At 36.7% G+C, this 16,970-nt stretch overlaps 1 pseudogene; it reads right to left on the bottom strand.

The window, feature by feature from the left end:
* Positions 1 to 279: 279 nt before the first annotated feature.
* Positions 280 to 4,983, bottom strand: LOC141520804 (ribonuclease H1 pseudogene; annotated as a pseudogene).
* Positions 4,984 to 16,970: the final 11,987 nt, after the last annotated feature.

Here is a 16,970-nt window from a genome sequence, read left to right on the forward strand (position 1 = left end):
TTCTCAGAAAAATGAGAACAAAGTAAATTGCAGACTTCCTGAAAGCCTTATTATAGCTTCAAGTTTTGGTAGTTAAAAGCTGTCATATAATAACTTTTAAAAATTTAATTTTGTTTTAAATTGTTTAAAATACACAAACAATTTCAAAACAGATTTAACAGAACAATTAAGATGTTTTAAAATTTAATTATAATTATGAAATAGTTGTTTTAATTGTTTGATATAAAAGAAAAATTTTAAAATGCTAACTATAAGCTTTGATAGATATTAAAGCTTTACAATAATTGCTATAATTAAAATATTTGACATAATATTATAACCTCTAATAGCTTTTAAATTTTAATATAATAATGAGTTCCTTTTGTAATACTATATACAGGGTGCCCCAAAAGTCTTAGGTCAATTTTAATCCTTAGGGGCTAGCTATCACATAGGATTATGATAGCTAGGATTAACAGTTAGATATTACAAAGGAAATCAATTATATTGATTCTCATCTAAGTTCATAGAAACCCTGAAATTTATCCTCAGAAGCATTAAAGGGACTTGAACCCTAGGTGGAGTCCTTGAAAATGAAGAGACTGGTCTCTTCTAGAATGAGAGACAAGGGATGATAGACCCCATGACTGCGGACAGTGACTGGAAAGACAAGGTGGTCAAATGGAGACCAGGGCTCCAATCTTAGGTTTCCAGTGATCTAGCACTCAATCTTTTGGCTGATCCTTATTATCTGGGTGAACATGACCAAATCTTTGCTCTCTTGACTTCATAGGATTGTAGGATTTGGAGCCAAAAGGAATTTAAAAAAAATCTTCTAATCTGAGCCCTTCCTTTTTTCCAGTTGAGAAAATTTGGGCTCCAGAGAATTTTTAGCTTGTATTTACATACTTTTCACATACAAATTATATATTTTTATTGTATTTTAACAATTATCAAGCATGTATTATGTTCCAGGGACAGAAGATTCAACTAACAAGAATGGAATAAGTTTTACTTAGTGAGGTCATGGTCTAAAAAGGAAGACAAGAAGTAGATATAAAAATACAACATATGGGGCGGCTAGGTGGTGCAGTGGATAGAGCACTGGCCTTGGAGTCAGGAGTACCTGAGTTCAAATCCGGCCTCAGACACTTAATAATTACCTAGCTGTGTGGCCTTGAGCAAGCCACTTAACCTCATTGCCTTGCAAAAACTAAAAAAAAATAAAACATATATTAATATTAAAATTAAAATATATGCTAAGCAGTTAAATTCAAGGAGTTGGGCAAAAAGGTACCAGGTACACACAGATAATAAATAAGGGCTAAGGAAGTCCCATGTAAACCTTCAAGGACAACTTAAATGACAAGAGACAGAATCTGAACTCTGGTCTCCCGTACTCTAAGTCCTATGCTCTATTACTCCATCTAACTGATGAGAAAGATATATACATATGTACATATATGTATAAAACACATGCATACATATGTGAATTCATGCATAACTCGTTGTTATGAGAACAACCATTACAGATATTAAAGGGGTTTTTTTTGGGTAAATGTGAGTTATTTATATTTTTTTCAGAATTTAGGTACATAAAATGCACCAGATCCCCCTGTATTCTGGTACCATGACTTATATGCAGTAGAAAATTAATCAATGAGTTAACAGAAGCCCAGGGCCACCCATCACTGAGGCTGAGTTTCAACTCTCACTGGCACTCAGAGATCAAATTCTTTCTCAGGAAGATGGTAGACAACTGGGCCATAGCAGCTGCTGCATCATTATGTCCTCCAGATGTAGAAGGTCATTGCCATCTGGCATGCAGCTGCTCTCACTGGACCACAGACCTTTCTATCAGTTCTATAACTGATCCCACCTTAGTGCATTTTCTCCTCTGATTAGAACATAAAAGTTTTGAGATCAAGTACCATCTGGCTTTTCTCTTTATGACCAGAGTACTTACAAGCAATTACTAGCTGCATGACCTTGAACAAGTCATTTAACCCCGATTGTCTTGAATCCAGGGCAACATCCAGTCATCCTGATTTATATCTGACCATTGAATATAGATGGTTTCAAAGGAGAAAGTGAGGCTTGTGACTTAGCACAGTACACCCTCACTTAAATCCAATTCATTTGCTTTTCATAGCATGATCTTCCTGATATCTTTGTCTTCTTGAAGAACAAAGGACAAACATCATTATCATCATTATATATGAATGATTATAAAGTTTCTCCTCTCATAAAATATGAGCTCCTGGAGACCAGAGATTATTCATTTTTGATCTTTGTGCTTCTTAAGTGAATTCACACACACACACATTTACATATGGCCCTGAAGACAGATGAACCTGTGTTCAAATCCAAACCCAAATATTTACTAGTTGTGTGACATTGGGCAAGTTATTTAGCCCTGCTCACCTTAGTTTTCTCAGCTACAAAATGAGCTGGAAAAGAAAATGGCAAACCACTCCAGTATCTCTGTCAAGCAAACCCCAAACTAATCAATAAAATATAAATAAAATACAAGTTAATTTTTAAGAGAATATCATTAGTGCAAGGGATCAGGATTTTCTTAGAAAAACATGTTTGAGCTGAGTATTCTACAAATGTGCCTTATAAAAATAAGATAAGGGGCAGCTAGGTGGTGCAGTAGATAGAGCATCGGCCCTGGAGTCAGGAATACCTGAGTTCAAATCCAGTCATAGACACTTAATAATTATCTAGCTGTGTGGCTTTGGACAAGCCACTTAACCTCATTGCCTTGCAAAAACCTAGAAAAAAAATAAATAAAAAATAAGGTAATAATTTTGTTCAGTCATTTTCTAGTCAAGTCTGAATCTTAATGATAGGCAAAAATACTGGAGGGACTTGTCATTCGTTCTGCAGCACATTTTGCAGTTAGGGAAACTGAGGAAAATGGAGTTAAGTGATTTGCCTAGAGCCACACAGCTAGTAAGAAAAACCAGATTGGAATTAATGAAGATGAGTTTTCCTAATTTCAAATCTGGTGCACTATTCACTGAGCACCTAGATGCCTCTATGGGTGATGGTGATGATGATGATTCTGCTGATGGAAATATTATCTCATTTTATCCTAGCAAAAACCCTGGAAAGTAAGGAGTTTCATTACCTCCATTTTACAATTGAAGAAACCAAGGCAAACAGCGACCCAGTCCCTGTACTTAAAAGAAGGTTCTTATTGATTGACAAATTTCATTATCTCATGACACAACCCTCATCCAAAGCAAAATGGAAATTCCCAGTTCTGTAATATTCATCACACATGGTCCCAGCCTTGTTTGTGGGTTTCTGGACTTGAAGATTTACTCAGGCTCTCATAGGTAGTATATGTTAGAGGTAAGATTTGAACTTGGGTCTTCCTGACAGGAAGGGTCCAACCCTCTCTTCACTGCACTACCAATCTCCATAAGATGAAAAGAAATCAAGAAAGATGAAATTGTGATTCACCTTGGTCACCCTGCATCTGGAATGATGTGCTTGATTCCAGTTAACAAGCTTTTAAAAGGACATTCATATGCTGTGGACAGCTAAGATCTTCTGTGGGGCATCTGGATGGCTCAATGCATAGGCCCCAAACCTAGAGTCAGGGAGACCTGAGTTCAAATCTAAACTCAGACACTTAAGTCTGGTTATGTCACATAACCCTTCTTCCTGCAGTTTCCTCATCTGCAAAATGAGCTGGAGAAGGAAATAGTGAATCCCTCCAGTATCTTTGTCAAGAAAACTCCAAATGGGGCACAATGATTTAGACATGACCAAAACGAGTGAATGACAAGATTCATATGCTACGGAGATTTCCGGGAAGGGAGATCTACTGAAGGGATTGGGAAGGGTTCATTTGGAGAAGAGAAGAATTAGTAGGGGCACGCTACAGAGTTTTGAATATTTAAAGGGCTATTCAATGGAATTGGGATCCAACTTTTTTTCTGTTTGGCTTCAGTAGGCAGAACTAGGACCAATGAATGACAGTTGAAAGTCACGAAGAGATAAATTCAAGTTTGATGTTGGCAACAATTAGACCTCTCCCCAAATGGAACACATTACTCAGGGAAACTATTTATTGTTCCTTCATGGAAGTCTTTTTTTTCACTTGGTTTGCTCTTTAATTAGATTTTAAAAATTATACTAAGTTGAATCTTGAAATTTTTTAGCTCCTTCTCTTGCTAATCTATCAGCTTCTTCATTGCCTGGAAACCCTAAGTGACCAGGAATGTGAATCCATTCAATGTCTATGCCTTGAATAAGTTTATCAAGCTTAATGAAGTCTTCTTTGTTAATCACATCTTTTCCTGTGCTTGTTTTCCAGCCATTTTTCTTCCAGTCTTTAACCCAATTCGTTATACCATTTATAGTAAACATACTATCTGTGTAGAAAACCAGCTTACTGATGCTTTGACTCTTGTCTTGTTCAATTGCTTTACAGGCAGCATGTATTTCTGCTCTTTGATTTGTCTGTCTCCCAGGAAGTCTTTCACCTACATTTAAGGGATGGCCTGGTCCCCAATAAACACCAATGCCTGCTCTTGCTTTCCTCTTCCCATTACTGGAGCAGCAGCCATCAGTGTAAACCATGGTTGCATCTCCCATATAAGAAAATTTATCTTTGCTAAGTAAAGGTTCACAATCTTGTTTTGCAATATTTTTTTTTGCAAGGCTTGTCTTCATCTGATGATTCACAGGGTCTCTTGTTTGGTTTCACTTTGGGGTCCTCTGTGTTGCATTTTTTTGTCTGCTCTGTTGTAGGTTCAGGGCTTGAAGTATTTTGGACAAAGGCCCAAGCCTCATCCTCAGTAGCAAACTTCTTGAACCGAGCAGCAGGAAATGGGTTCACTTGTGCTTGGCATTCACTCCAGGTGGGGAACACGCCAGTCTTGCCCACTTGATGGTGTAGAACGTGGCAGTGCTCAGGCGGCGGGCACCACCGCAGCCGAGGACACCCGAGGCGACTCTGGGGAGCACTGCCCAGAGCCTCAGCATGGCCCGCTCTGGGCATAGTGGGCACGGGGAGGAGGCCCACGGCCGGCGGGCCCGGGGTGCCGAGGACACAGGCCATGGACGTCTTTAAGCAGAAGTTTGAAAACTGCTTAAAGGTCTTTGCTGAGTGAGATTCTGGATTCGAGGACCAATTTGGTGCTTTCCAAAACTGATATTCTGTAATTCTGAGAATTACTGTGATAGAATAGAGAGATAATTGCATTTGGGGTCAGGAGATCTACTTTAGAATCAAGGGTCTAATAATCCTATTTGTGTAATTGTAGGCAAATCTCTTTATATATGAGTTCAAATTCAGCCTTAGTCATTTACTAACTTTTGTGACCTGGACAAGTCACTTCACCTGTTTGTCTCAGTTTCTTCTACTATGAAATCAGGATAAAAGATGCAACTATCTCAAAGGGTTGTTGTAAGGATTGAATGAGATAGCAATATCTGGTTTTTTTAAAGGACAGTGCAGTGTCTCCTATATAGTTGGTACTAAAGAAATATGTTTCTTTTCTTCTAAGTCTTGTGAGCTACTAAAATGTTTGAACACAATTAGAAGAATGAAGGTCTGGATAGTTTTTTTTCCTTCCTCTGGCATATGCAGAATCTTGTATTTTCAGGCATTAGAAAGAAGAATAACTGAGGAAATCCCCTTGGTCAATTCCATATGCCAATCTGAGTTTTAGTTCCCAGAAATTGCTTTCCCATCTGCCACCAAATCCCATTCCCTATCAATCAAACAATCCTGGGATAACTTTACTCTCTCTGCTTGTAAAACCTCCAACTTCTGGTCTTTGAGTAACTTTAAAGTATTTTCATTTTAAATTTGAGCGTATCTGGAGATTTCCTTACGATAAGTTTGGTCATACCCAATTTTGTCTTCCTCTCAGTTTGTGTCTATATTTTGTAATATAACCAGAGGTCTCAATAATTTAGATGCTCTTTATATAGCAGTATTCTCATCACTATTTTTAAGGACTCTCTTGTCCCAGTGATTTGTGAATAGATGTCAAACCACAGCTTAAATCGAGTGTATGTTGATTTCACAGTATAGTCAACTTTTCTTTCTATAGTCACAACACAGGGACAGTGATCCAGCCTTTGTGCATCAAAGATTCTCATTGATGAATTTCATGGACTTCAAGACATGACCCTTTTGCACAGCAAAATGGAAAGCCCCAGCACTGGAATATTTCTCAAAAACCCAAGAAAAGCTTGCAAATGCTCTCATCCTTGCTTATGTACTTTAAAGAATACTGTTTCTTGGCTAATGGCACAGGAGGCAGTATAATAGGAAAAATCCAAATTTCATATTTTCTTAGGTTCATTGGATCATAAATTTAGAGTCAGAAGGAACTTTAGAGGCAATTTAATCCCCAAACATCCCATTACCTCATTTATAGAGAACTGAGATCCAGAAAGGTTAGATGTACCAAACCACACAGGTAGTGTCTCAACTGGGATCTGAACTTAGGCCTTCTTGCTCTAAAACAAATACCTTTCTCTATGCCTTTCCACCATTCTACCTTCTATGCTTCTTAACCAAAGCCCTCTTTGGAGTGTGTGACAATGTAGGGAGCATCTGTTATGATGTAGGCTTTTCATTTTGCCTAAAGAATATTATAGCAATAGGAATTCCTATTTCACTATGGCTAAACTTAACATTAAAGAGTTCTGGACTGTATGCTAAAAAATTCTCCAAATGATTTTGCCTTAATAAGGAATATCTAAAAGAATCCCTTAAACTGTTCTAGAAGACTAGAATTGTATTTTTTTTTATTTGGAGATAAAAACAAAAAGAAGTTTCAGAGCAACATGGGCACCTTTGCAGTATATGGAAAGGAAGATAACCCTTATTTGAGCTGCCCTAAGAGTTAGGGGGATATAGTAAAATTGGGAAAGAGTGACCAAGAACCAATAAGGAAGATGGCAGACACTCCTAGTCAAGGATGTTTTCTTATTTATAATTGAAATGTTATACCTGCTCAGCAGGTGGGAAAATAATTAAAGGACTCATGAAGGAAATGCAAAACCCTTGGGCCCTCTAAAGACATAACTAGTACAAAATTGGAGTCATCCCAGAAATTCAACAAGTTACAAATAATAGTCATATGTATTCTGGACTGATATTCAAACAGCTTTTTCTGGTACCCTTCATACACACACACACACACACACACACACACACACACACATGCATATAAAAGGGAACTCCTAGATGAATGCAGAAGACTAGACTTTGTTTTTGCCCTTGCTAAATTTCCATACCTTTAAAACAGCTTATACAGAGAATAGAGCTCTGGGTTTGGAATCAGGAAGGTTCATCTTTATGAGTTCAAGTCTAGCCTCAGACATTAACTAGTAATGTGAACCTAAGCAAGTCTCTCAAACCTGTATGTTTCAATTTCTCATTCTGTAAAATGAACAGGAGAAGCAATTGGCAATCTACTCCAAAATCTTTGCCAAGAAAACCTTCAAAATGGGGTCACAAAGATAAAGATATGACTTACATGACTCAATAACCACAAATGTTGGTACCCTCAAGGAAAAGCCATATGGCACTACCCTAGTTTTGGATCTGATTCTGAATATTTTTTTGAAGATAACTGGGCATGGCCTCTTGGAAAGGGAGCCCAAAGACAGTTCATAGAATTTTTCATAGATGAGTTCAGTATTGCCATCCTTCTTCAGAATAGAGATGAATGCTCACCATGTTTACCAAAACATAACTGTATTTATCATAGACTAGACATTAGAATTTCCAACATTTAGTCATTATAGTATTATGTGAAATGTATAAGAAGATGAGCTCAGATGGATATCACTGGAACTTAAAGTTCCCAAATGCAGGTGATAGAGATCTTCACGGGAATCAGAGTTACTGGGGAAGTGGCCAGCACACTATTGGAAAGCATGTTGGATCTGGCATAAGAGGACCTCAGAGCACATCATAAAATCATAGATTTAGGACCTTCATGGTCCTGTGTTCTATTCCCCTTATTTTAAATATGCAGAAATCTTGGCTTACTATTTACCACTTTGGAAACCTTAGGACTCATTTTCTTTCTATCTAAGGGACCTCTAAGGTCCCTTCTAACTCTGATCCTGTGGTATTGTTGGTTTTTTATCTACTGCCCAGTGGCTCATGCCAGGATATACAATTCTCCTAGATTAAAGAATTGGAATATCCCCCTGATTTTGAAACATTGCTCATATCTACTTCCTCCCTCTAGTCCCCCAGGAATCGCTAAAAATAATGGATTGGTCCCTTTGCTCTGTCTTGCAAAATAGTATCCATGATGGGGAGAGTGACATTGAAGAGTGCCTAAGGTTTTTTCAGGAGAGTTCTGTTCTAGGAATTCTCATTTTGCAAGTCAATGTTTTTAGAGATGATAAGGTAATATAACCAAGTAAGATTTCCATTTTATAATGCCTGAATGACTAGTAGGTAAAATAAAGCCATGAGTAGGGAAGATGTTTGAGAGTCTTCTGAATAATAATAATATTAAATCAATTAATAATTAAATGAATTCAAACTATTTCCTGGAAAGTCAAATACTGAAATTGAAGTTTAAACAATTTGGATACATAATGAGAAGATGGGACTCCCTCTAAAAATGTCCTAATATTGTTGAAAATTGAAGACAAAAGGAAAAACGGATAAAAGAAGATGAGGATAGTTTGTGTCATGGGAACAATGAACATGAACTCAAGACAGACTTTGAGAGATAATGGAAGAGAGAAAGACCTTGAAGGACTGAACAACAATCATTAGTTTCCTTATAAATGAGGTTCAGAGATCATAGATTTAGAGCCAGAATGGTAGAGAAAAGCTTAAAGAGATACAGGATTCTTGGTTCAGTAAGAAGGTAGATGAAATTTAGTTTTATGCAGATAGTAAAATTCAAAGTCCTTTGATGATGCCCTGAAGACTATTTATGGACCAAAGACATATGCTACATCTCAACCTCTCAGTGGAGTCCATTGATTAGTAATAGGGACATGAACCTAGAAAGATGAACTAAATGTTTCCATATTGTTCTTAATTCACTGTCATTGATCATTGCAGAAGCATTTCCCATTTACCTCAAGTTGAAGTCAATTAGTCTCTAGCTTAAGTTTCAACTGAAGAAGAGGTTTTTGAATGCCATTAGGCTCTTGAGGCAAAGGTACTGATTCTACCCCAGTTGAGATTTGCAAGATGGGGGATCCATTGCTCATATAAAAACTGACTGAAATTTTCCAGGTTATATGACAAGAGGCGGTTATTCCCAGGGAGTTCAAGGATGCCTCCATTGATCAACTCTATAAAGATAAAGGGAATAGCAGATTGTCTTGTGACAATCACAAAGAGTGGAATATCTTCTTTCTTAGTCATGGTTGGCAAGATTATTAAGAGAATCCACCTAAATAGGCTGATCCTTTACCTGGAAGTTGGTCACCTCCCTGCGAGCCAGTTTGGTTTCAAAATGGGTCAAGGAGCAGTCAAAAATCGTGTTTGTTGCCCAACAACTCCAGGAGAAATGCCAGGAAGAAAATAGAGGCCTGTACACAATCTGTAGATCTGAACAAGGCTTTTGATACTGTCAGTAGTGAAGGCTTATGAAAAATTACGTCAAAATTTGGTTGCCCAGAAAAGTTCAACAAATTTTGTAAGCCAATTTTATGATAGCATGCTTATATAGGTTCTAGATAATGTATAACGAATGTTCTTGTGCTTTCCTCATCAAACAAAACTGTGTGTTGCTTCCATACTTTTTTAGCATGACAGTTTTAGCTTTGCTGTCAAATTCCTTCAGTGAGAATGAACTTAACATCAAGGTCAGGTACCCACTGATGGCAAATTCTTCCACTTGAAAAGGCTAAAACTAAAGTGGAGGGAATGTTGGTAAATGATCTTTTGTCTGTAGATGATTGTGCACTCATTGAAGCCTCTGAAACTGAAATGCCACAAAGCAGGGATCAGTTCTCTGTTGCTAGTGATAATATTAGCCAAGAAAACATAGCTGTTCCATCAGCCAGTACTATACCATCCATACATGTAACCATCAGTTACAGAAAACAGAGATGTTTTTAATATCATGAATAAGTTCACTTACCTTAGCAGCATACTTTCCAAGGATGTAGAAGTTGTTATTAAGGTTACTGTATATATTGCCAGAGGTAGCTTAGCATTTGGGAGATTCTGAAGGAAAGTGCAGAAATAAGAGGTAATGGAGTGACTGCAAAACTGAATGTCTACAGAGCCATAGTGCTAACCTCATTTTTGTATGCCTGGAGAACCTGGGCAATCTACCAGTGCCATGCCAAGAAAATCAATTGCTTTCATTTGATTTGTATTAGTAAAATCCTGAAGATCACCTGATAGGAGAAGATATCATATGTTGAAGTGGTTTCTTGAACTTAACTGCCAAATATTCAAATTCTGTTACAGAGAACACAACTATGACTGGCCACATTGTTCAAATGCCAACCATATGTTCAACAAAAAGACTATTTTATGGAGAACTCATTGAAGGCAAGTGGTTAAATGGAAGGTAGTTCAAAAAAGTGATAAAGGGTCTCTCTTAAGAAGTTTGGAATTTATTTCAGGACATGGGAGACACTGGCATAGTACTACCCAGAAGGGTGTGTCTTTATCAGAAAAAGTGTTGTGCTCTGCAAGCAAAACAGAATTGGTATATCTTAAAAGAAACATGAGATGGGAAAATTTAGAGAATTCATCAAAAATGTTCAAATGAAGTCTTTGTGCTCTATAGTAGAGTATTCTGAGCTTGTCTTGGATTGATCACTCACAGTCAGACACATTGTAACTTGATTCTAACATAGGGATGTCATGTTGGTCAATAAAGGACAACAATCAACCAACCAGATCCAACACATTCATTTTACAAATTAGGAAACTAAGGAAGCTCCCAAAGATCATTCAGGTTATTAATGGTAGCAATAGGATTTGAACCTACATCCTCTACCTCTAAATTCATTACTATTTCCACTATACCCTACTGCATCTCTTGGTAATATTTCTGGAAGTTGGTATGGAGACCACTAAGATAAGAAGAGGACATCTGGATGGTATTTCTTTCCTTGTATTTGAGACCTTTATAATAATTGATCCTAATTTTCAACACACCAGAGAGAGAACTTATAGTAGATCAAAACTGATTCAGCATATTCAAATATATTTAGCAAGATAGTGGTTACTTCAGAGTCAGTTTCTCTTCCCAATAGAAATCAGGTCCTGGGAAATTAAAGGCCAGATGAAGAAACAGAGAACATCCTGCTACTGTTACTTAAACCAAATAATTTTGGATTGCATTGTATAGAATAAGCATTTTCCAGAATCTCATTAAAAAAACACCCTGATAAAACTGCAATATGCTAGGGAGAAATATTACTTGAGAATTCATCTGGGAAAAATCTGGTCAGATCAAATGTCCTAGCATGTTTTTCAAAACATCTTGTAGTTGACGAAGGTTAGTCTTCTGCCAACCACTTTTTCCCTCTTCTGAGCTAGCATATAATAAAAAAAGCCTCTAGCTATGTGGTTCTGATGCTGTTTTTACTAATGATCCTTGAGATGTTATGTAAGAACTGTGTGATATCCAAGACCTTTTGATTTTATTCCACCAAGGAACCAACTTTATCCTTCTGTATTGGGCCCCAGTACTAGCTAGTCTTCTCTCTCTCCCCCTCAGAAAGGTGAGGTGCCTCAAAGTCAATCTTAATATCCAACTAGACAGAGTTCTGATTCAACATCTGGGCACAGGTTTACCGTACCATTTTGTTTTTACCTCTCCTGCAGAACCTCCCAACCACTGACAGTAATTCACAAAATGTTTCTTGGTCATGTTTGACTTTTCATGACCCCTTTTGGGTTTTTCTTAGGAAAGATATTGGAGTGGTTTGCTATTCCATCTCTAGTTCTATTTTACAGATAAGAAATTAAGGCAAATAGGGTTAAGTGACTTGACCAGCCTATGTGTGTGAATCCGGATTTGAATGCAGATCTTTTCAAATCTAGTCTAATGCTATGTCTACTAAACTACCTAGCTGCCCAGTCAAAAAATATGTAGGCACAAATCGGACTGGGCTGTCAATATGGAACATCATTCCAAAGGGGGATTTCCACGATTTGCATTCTTGTCTGCAGACATCATTTATTTTTCTCTAGAGATTAGCTGTTAGAGAACATTCTGAACAAAATCTCTAAGCCAAGACTAGGGAACCTGAGATTTCTGAAATAATAATAGCAATATCAATTCATATATATAGTGTTTTAAGTTATGCTATTTAGGGAAATCAGCAATAGAAAGAAAGTAGAGATGATATGCCTCATTTTATTCTTTTGTCTCAGGGGTTTACTACCTTATTCTTCCTCCTATGTATAGAAAGGAGTCAACCTATCTGGATGAAGAGGAAAATACCCAGAAAACTAAGGGTAATTTAGGTTCAGGCTCTGCAAATCAACAAGAACATTTTGAGGTGAGAAGTGATGCCTCTTTTAAACAACAAAGTCACTTTGGCTACATGAGGGCCTCCCAATCTAAAAATTTGCCTCAATGGTAGATTCAATTCAAAGGGTATCTCTTAAGTACCACCTGTATGTTTTGCTCTTAAGTTTATATTCTGAAGTAAAGAGCCCCAGTTGTGGTACAGTGGTACAATCCTCCTTCTGATGTTATCCATATCACTGTTAACAAGTCACTTCCCCTCAGTTTTGGTTTTCTCATCAGTAAAATGGGAATATTCATACCTGCATTACCTAATTCACAGGAATTATAAGAAAACTATTCCAAGAACCTAAGAGCCCCATAAAAATACAGAATTTGGGGAAAAACAGCAAAAAAAGAGAAAAGATAATATTACTACAGAAGTATATAAAAAAAGCAAATATGGCCCATTCACCTGAGAACTTGTACAAAATTTGTATGAATGATATTGGGATTGGTCCCAAACAAAGCTATGAAATAAAAAAAATAATTCTCCTACCTTTATCTCCCCTGTTGACAAAACTTTCTACTTTACTGGTACCATGACCATCTTCTGTCCAAACCATGGGAAGGATAGAATACTACAATAGAGACATAGAAGGGAACTTAGAAATCATCTTATATAATCCTTCCATTTTCTGGATGAGGAAAAAGATCCAGAGGGATTAAGCAACCTTTTCAATGCCCCATTTCACCCATGAAGGACTTTGTGCTTAGCGATCTCTTCCACAAATTGTTATGGAGTTGGTTTATAGATCTCAAAATGTTACTCTTCTCAAAGCAATTTCCTTTAAAACAGAGGACTCTGGATGATAGAGCAGTTATTAACACTCATACAAAATGACTCTTGAATGATAGGATTTAGGAAGTTAAGTGAGATAAGTGAGATTGGGGGGGGTATATTGTCAGTCCATAAAATGTCACAACATAGGTAAGTAACCAATTACCTAGCTTCCTTATAATGCTGACGTTGTTAGCATGACACCAAGTTCTCCATCTAACCAGATGACAAAAACAAACAAAGGATTTAGAGGTAGAAGGTAACTTTCAGATTCTTAAGTCCATTTTACAGATGAGGAAAAAAAAAAACTTGCCCAAGTTAATGCAAATAACAAGTGGCGGGGATTCATATACCTCTTATTCCGACTCCATATCCAGTGGGATTTTCCCCACTACCTCATACTGCCATATAGTCAAAGAAAGGGCAAGAAGACCTAGAATATAAGAAGATATCAATTTGGGTCTTTGCAATTTTCTAGAATATAATGTTTTTTGTTCTTCATTTTCAAAGAAGAACACACTATCAAGAAGGTGATACCATGACAAGCATATGAATTGGATTTGAGTGAAGGGGTGCTTTGCAATATCATCAACCTCACCTTCCCCTCCAGAATCATCTGGGTCCAGTGACCAGATAAGAATCAAGAGACCTAGAGATGGAACTGGATGTGAGGCAGTCAGGGTTAAGTGACTTGCCCAAGGTCACACATAGCTAATAACAGTCTAGTGTCTGAGACCAGATTCAAACTCCTACCCTCCTGATTTCAAGGCAAGTAAGAAAGGAAATGCTATTGGGTAGGCAACTTATTACTAATATGACTTGAATTCTAGCATTAATGGTAAGCTTTGGATTCCTATTCTTTAGTTTGATATTTAGTGTTGATAGACAACTGTTGAATAGGAGTTAACTTTTTGCATAATTGATCCCTATGGAAGTCTGGTAACATCTAAGGATTCTTTTTCATAAAAGTGCTTTAAATGCATAAATAAAATATATACTTTATGAAAAAATTTAATTATACTGAAATATATATATATATATATATGGATAGATGTGTTTATATAGCTATGCATGTATATGAATTTACATGAATGCTGGTATATATATATATATTATATATATATATAATATATATATATATACATATATATCCACAGACATTTTAGGATCCCTGAATAAGAGAAAAAGAGTGGTAGTTTGGTTTGAATTCTACAAGTGTGGAATATCAACTAACTGTGTGACCATGGGGCAATCGCTTCCACTCTCTGAAATTCAGAATTCCTCATCTGTAAGCTGAACAAAATAGTGTGCTTCTCAGAGTTAGAAGATCACAAGAGAAAAACATTTAGTAACCCCCTACCTATTATATAAAAGTATTATAGGAGTTTGGATGCCTGATATGAAACTAAAAGCCCTGTGAAATACACATACTTGGGAAACCCAAATACAGTTGCATTTCTTAACTACCCACAGCTTATCAGCAAAACTAACAAATTGCTGATTTATGTATGAATATGACCTAATTGTAGTTCTCACTCAAAATTTGAAGCAAGTATTTGGTATCATTGGATTTACTCCAGAATTCTCTTTTATTATAAGGAAAACCAAAACAAAAATGAAAAAGAACTGCTTTTCTTACCCAATTGCTTCCCTTATTATCTAAATAGGCAATAATTCATGATTTTTTTTCAATTTTTTTCTCACTCAGGGAGCAAGTTGTAGAACTAGGAGAAACAAGGATAATTCTGGTCAATTTTTTCACTTTTAATATGAGAGAGAAAAACCTGGTGAAGTGACTTGACTGTGGTAACATATAAAGTAAACACTGGGGTTAGAATTCCAACCAGGGTGTATTGGAATCAGATCAAAAAGACTTGGGAAAGTCCAGTGTTAAATTTTTAGTGTGAAAGACATCTGAAAGTGAAACACTATGCATCTGGACTTGATTTATCATTTTGTTGATCATCTAGGTTTAAGAAAGTTGTGGAGAAAATGCTATGATCCATACTAAACATAAAAGCATGTTCTGAGACCATTTTTCCCCAGAGACAGTTGTTAAAGACTCTCCAGCATACTCTAGATTTGAATCTATGTCCCCTAATTATAAGTACAATGTTCTTTGAATTACAAAATTCTTTGAAAGAAAGTGAATAAGCAAAACTGAGTCACTCCCCATGGTCATGAAATTTTGGGTGAACAATTTCTTTAGAAAGGGGGATGAGATTCTGTGGAGTAGAATCCAAACAGAGTTGCACAAACAAAATAAAGATACTAATCTCTCCATCCCTATAAAAATTTACCATAGAAGTGCACTGTGAATTGAGAGTTGCATTCAAGTAGGATCTGGAGTTCTTGTAGAACCTGGTTTCATATCTCCAAATTGATCCCCTAGCAAATTATAAAACTGAGATACAGTTAACATTAAAGACATTGTGTGGAAAAGCAGACACACAATGAACTGTTGATGGAACTGTAAATTGGATTATCTATTATGGTAATCAATTTGGAATTATCCCAAGAAAGTGAATTAAAAATCACATGGTAGTCAGAAAAAGTTATCCAAGACATTCTAAATGTCTCTCTTAAGAACTTTGGAATTAATTGCATAACACAGGAAACACCAGAACAGGACTACCTAGAATGGCATGCCCTCATTAGAGAAAGCACTGTGGTCTATGAGCAAAGCAGAATTAATGTGACTCAAAAGAAACATGAGATGACCACTTGTGTTTCTTGGTATTCATTTTTAGGCCAAAATGAGCACAAACAGCAGATAATTGAGCCATATTTTGTTGTGTCTCAACTTCAGAGATTTCACTGACGCTCCAATCATCTGCACACAAAAACATGCACTTAATGCTTCTTCCACTTGGATCTTAGTTTATAGCCTTTTCAAGTTGGAGAATTTTCCTGTGTTTGTCTTTATTATTGAAAACATCATATTAAAAAATATGAGAGCAAGCATACCATCTCTTTTTTCTCTATTGGTGAGTGGTAAAGAATAAGAGCATTGTCAATTATACAGAACTTGGCAAGTCTACCATGATGACGTTGATATATAATGTTGATGAACTTCTCTTGGGAACTAAATTTTGACATAATTTTCCATAAGTCCTCATGACTGACTATATCAAGGGCTTTGACCAGATAAACAAATGCTATATACATACTTCTCTTCTACTTCTGGCATTTCTCCTGGAGGCAGCAGACACCATCATATCAACTGTTCCTCAACACCTTTTAAAGTCACACTGGATCTCAGGTGATTGACCACACTCCCGGTGAAGAATCAGTCTATTAAGGAGGACCCCTTGAATTCCTAAGGGATCATCTCCTCTTGTCCTATAACCCAGAAAATTTCAGTCATTTCTTGTATGATCTATGGAGACCCCACCCATGGATTCTCTCTTGAACCATAGATGTACATCATCAATTGTCTTTTGGATGAATGTCTTTGTCTGAAATATAAGGCAGAGTCAAAATGGTGGCATGAAGCTAGGAAGCTCTGGAACTTTTCCAGAAACATCTTTTAATGAAACCTCTAAATAGACCCTAAATTAATAAAACACACATAAAAAAGAGTGAAATAAGTTCTTATCTCAAGATATCACGAAGGATGGGGGCAGCTAGGTGGATAGAACACTGGCCCTGGAGTCAGGAGTACCTCAGTTCCAACATGGCCTCAGACACTTAATAATTACCTAGCTGTG

Source organism: Macrotis lagotis, chromosome 4 (genome assembly GCF_037893015.1).
Source record: "Macrotis lagotis isolate mMagLag1 chromosome 4, bilby.v1.9.chrom.fasta, whole genome shotgun sequence".
Classification (NCBI taxonomy): Eukaryota; Metazoa; Chordata; class Mammalia; order Peramelemorphia; family Peramelidae; genus Macrotis; species Macrotis lagotis.